Below are 5000 nucleotides of genomic sequence, written 5' to 3' on the forward strand. Positions count from 1 at the left end.
TAATTCTTTTCCTGTGGGTGTGGTGTGCCTCCGCACCCCCCAATCTGTTCCAAGGCCTTGTTTTCTCTCGCTCGCCAAAACACTTTGTCTGTTTTCACAGCCAGTCTACCGGCCTAGACCCAACTGTGCGATATTTCAGAGCCGGCAACAGAGCATGGAAAGTCCGCCAGATTTACCCTTAAATGCTCATAAATGACTTCCAGGCACTCTTCGGAAGGTCTTTTATTTCAAAAGAAGGTCCTTCCTTGAGGGAGCACTTCTTCGGCCACTTTGCAAGTGCAACCGCTGCCAGCAAAAGTTCTGAAAATCGAGTTCCCGAAAATCTCCGGGTACCCCGCCAACCCCCAGCCACCCGAATCGCAAGTGTCAATTCGGCGGGTTGCCTGCCGGTAGTCCTTCCGAAAATGAGGCGCCAAATCGCCGCAACGGCCATTTTTCATTTCGGCATCGGGACTTCCGACGGCAACTGATTAACTAGCCCGGGGACTAGAGCGGCAGCAAATGCAACGTGCCCTCTTGGCGGGAGCAACTTGACCGCCCCCGTGGGGAAAGGTCAACTCGGGGCCCGGGAAAGTCGCCGAGTCCGACCCCATACACTTCCATGAGTTGGGGGTTTTGGCCTTCCCGGCCCAAGGCTCGCCTTATTTCGGCCTGCACTTTCGGAAAAGGGTGCATTCCTTTTGGTTAATGATTTCACCAGCCCGGGTCTTAGCCTCTGCCCCGACGGCTAAGTCTTTTGGTTAATGATTTCCTGCGGCTGGGACTACCCTTTCCCCCCGCCCTGCAGGCACCCGGGTCGGGAGGCCGTCGGGGGCACTTTCCGGGGCAAATCCGGACCCTTACGCAAGGGAGAGTGCGCCCCCCGCCTCGGCCGGGGGTCAGGCTGCCGCCTATTAAGCCCGACAGAAAACCCGAAAAATGGACGAAAATGGGAAAAAATCCCCATCCGAAAAAGGCTTAAAAGTCGGTTGGGCGGCAGCTAGGGTCGGTCTCTGCAGACCTGGAGGCTCGGGTGGACTCTTGGAATAAACGTCCAAGTCCCGACTTGCCACCTCCTACTACTGTGCAGATACCCCGCCAACCCCCAGCCACCCGAATGACAAGCGTCCGATCAGCGGGACGAATTTGACAACTCTGGCCGGACCTCTGGAACTCCATCCCGGGTAACCGGGGCAAATTTTTCCGCTTGATCGCCCTTCCACTGGTTAACCATTTGCCCTTTCGGACTTAGTCTCTGGACATTATTCGACGGATTTTCTGGTTAACCATTTGCCCTTTCGGACTTAGTCTCTGGGCATTATTTTCGACTTTTTGGTTAATGATTTCACACTTTTTACTTACTTTTGCGCTTTTTGGTTAATGATTACTCTGCTTACTGGTTAATTATTTGCCCTTTCGGACTTAGTCTCTGGACATTATTTTCGAGTTTTTGGTTAATGATTTCACACTTTTAACATATTTTTGCGCTTTTTGGTTAATGATTACTCTGCTTACTGGTTAACCATTTGCCCTTTCGGACTTAGTCTCTGCACATTATTTTCGACTTTTTGGTTAATGATTTCACACTTTTAACATATTTTTGCGCTTTTTGGTTAATGATTTCATACTTTTTACTTACTTTTGCGCCTTTTGGTTAATGATTACTCTGCTTACTGGTTAACCATTTGCCCTTTCGGACTTAGTCTCTGGACATTATTTTCGAGTTTTTGGTTAATGATTTCACACTTTTTACTTACTTTTGCGATTTTTGGTTAATGATTACTCTGCTTACTGGTTAACCATTTGCCCTTTCGGACTTAGTCTCTGGACATTGTTTTCGACATTTTGGTTAATGATTTCACACTTTTAACTTAATTTTGCGATTTTTGGTTAATGATTACTCTGCTTACTGGTTAACCATTTGCCCTTTCGGACTTAGTCTCTGGACATTGTTTTCGACATTTTGGTTAATGATTTCACACTTTTAACTTAATTTTGTGCTTTTTGGTTAATGATTTCATACTTTTTACTTACTTTTGCGATTTTTGGTTAATGATTACTCTGCTTACTGGTTAACCATTTGCCCTTTCGGACTTAGTCTCTGGACATTGTTTTCGACATTTTGGTTAATGATTTCACACTTTTAACTTAATTTTGTGCTTTTTGGTTAATGATTTCATACTTTTTACTTACTTTTGCGATTTTTGGTTAATGATTACTCTGCTTACTGGTTAACCATTTGCCCTTTCGGACTTAGTCTCTGGACATTATTTTTGGGTTTTGGTTAATGATTTCACACTTTTTACTTACTTTTGCCCTTTTTGGTTACTGATTACTCTGCTTACTGGTTAACCATTTGCCCTTTCGGACTTAGTCTCTGGACATTATTTTCGAGTTTTTGGTTAATGATTTCACACTTTTAACATATTTTTGCGCTTTTTGGTTAATGATTACTCTGCTTACTGGTTAATTATTTGCCCTTTCGGACTTAGTCTCTGCACATTATTTTCGAGTTTTTGGTTAATGATTTCACACTTTTAACATATTTTTGCGCTTTTTGGTTACTGATTTCATACTTTTTACTTACTTTTGCGCCTTTTGGTTAATGATTACTCTGCTTACTGGTTAACCATTTGCCCTTTCGGACTTAGTCTCTGGACATTATTTTCGAGTTTTTGGTTAATGATTTCACACTTTTTACTTACTTTTGCGATTTTTGGTTAATGATTACTCTGCTTACTGGTTAACCATTTGCCCTTTCGGACTTAGTCTCTGGACATTATTTTCGGGTTTTTGGTTAATGATTTCACACTTTTTACTTACTTTTGCGATTTTTGGTTAATGATTACTCTGCTTACTGGTTAACCATTTGCCCTTTCGGACTTAGTCTCTGGAGATTATTTTCGAGTTTTTGGTTAATGATTTCACACTTTTTACTTACTTTTGCGATTTTTGGTTAATGATTACTCTGCTTACTGGTTAACCATTTGCCCTTTTGGACTTAGTCTCTGGACATTATTTTCGGGTTTTTGGTTAATGATTTCACACTTTTTACTTACTTTTGCGATTTTTGGTTAATGATGACTCTGCTTACTGGTTAACCATTTGCCCTTTCGCACTTAGTCTCTGGAGATTATTTTCGACTTTTTGGTTAATGATTTCACACTTTTAACTTAATTTTGTGCTTTTTGGTTAATGATTTCATACTTTTTACTTACTTTTGCCCATTTTTGGTTAATGATTACTCTGCTTACTGGTTAACCATTTGCCCTTTCGGACTTGGTCTCTGGACATTATTTTCGAGTTTTTGGTTAATGATTTCACACTTTTTACTTACTTTTGCGATTTTTGGTTAATGATTACTCTGCTTACTGGTTAATTATTTGCCCTTTCGGACTTAGTCTCTGCACATTATTTTCGAGTTTTTGGTTAATGATTTCACACTTTTAACATATTTTTGCGCTTTTTGGTTACTGATTTCATACTTTTTACTTACTTTTGCGCCTTTTGGTTAATGATTACTCTGCTTACTGGTTAACCATTTGCCCTTTCGGACTTAGTCTCTGCACATTATTTTCGACTTTTTGGTTAATGATTTCACACTTTTAACATATTTTTGCGCTTTTTGGTTAATGATTTCATACTTTTTACTTACTTTTGCGCCTTTTGGTTAATGATTACTCTGCTTACTGGTTAACCATTTGCCCTTTCGGACTTAGTCTCTGGACATTGTTTTCGACATTTTGGTTAATGATTTCACACTTTTAACTTAATTTTGTGCTTTTTGGTTAATGATTTCATACTTTTTACTTACTTTTGCCCTTTTTGGTTAATGATTACTCTGCTTACTGGTTAACCATTTGCCCTTTCGGACTTAGTCTCTGGAGATTATTTTCGAGTTTTTGGTTAATGATTTCACACTTTTTACTTACTTTTGCGATTTTTGGTTAATGATTTCACACTTTTTACTTACTTTTGCGATTTTTGGTTAATGATGACTCTGCTTACTGGTTAACCATTTGCCCTTTCGGACTTAGTCTCTGCACATTATTTTCGAGTTTTTGGTTAATGATTTCACACTTTTTACTTACTTTTGCGATTTTTGGTTAATGATTTCATACTTTTTACTTACTTTTGCGATTTTTGGTTAATGATGACTCTGCTTACTGGTTAATTATTTGTACTTTCGGACTTGGTCTCTGGACATTATTTTCGACTTTTTGGTTAATGATTTCACACTTTTAACATAATTTTGCGCTTTTTGGTTAATGATTACTCTGCTTGCTTGTTACTGATTTCCCCTTTCGGACTTGATCTCTGGCCGTTCTTTTCGACCTTTTTGGATCAGGTTTCCACACTCTGAAATTATTTTGGGCTCACTGATTAGGCGAGATCAAGGGGGCATGCCTGGGCACTTTGGGCTCAGTTTGGGAAGGCGGCGTCCGTGTGCTCCTCCGCCCTTCCCGCACTTGCGGCTAGGTTTGCCAAACTGCGCTGACCCGCAGCCCTGCCTTTTTGCCCACGGCACGGAACGACTCAAGTCTGGCTCCGTTCCAGGCCGTTGCCTCCGGCTGCCCGCCGTCCGGCCGGCCTGGGACGTACCCCGGCTGACGGCGCCGGAGCCCCTCTAGCAGCCACCGGTGCCGCGGGCCAATGGGTCCGGGCGTTCCGGAGCTATCGGTGGGGAAGTGCTCTCCCCTTTTCCTGACGCCGTTCGCCCGAGCAGAGGTGCAGCCTGACGGGACTGCTGTCGCCTTCCGCGGCGCACCGGCCCCTTTCACCTGCCGTCGACCGCGCGGAGCTCGGACCTTCCTCCCCGAAGTTATGGCCCCGGCGCCGGAGGGTTCCCGGGGCCGGGCATTCAGCGGGGTGAGTCTTCACCTTCCCGGTCAGCCTGCGGGGTCGGTGCGCCGGCACTCGACGCGGGAGGGTCCCCTCTTTCCGTAGAGCCCCGCCCGGTGCCGATCGGCCGGCGGATTGCGGAGCGAACCGCGCCTGACCGACGGGCCTCGGAAACCCGT

Source organism: Heterodontus francisci, unplaced genomic scaffold (genome assembly GCF_036365525.1).
Source record: "Heterodontus francisci isolate sHetFra1 unplaced genomic scaffold, sHetFra1.hap1 HAP1_SCAFFOLD_1885, whole genome shotgun sequence".
Lineage (NCBI taxonomy): Eukaryota > Metazoa > Chordata > Chondrichthyes > Heterodontiformes > Heterodontidae > Heterodontus > Heterodontus francisci.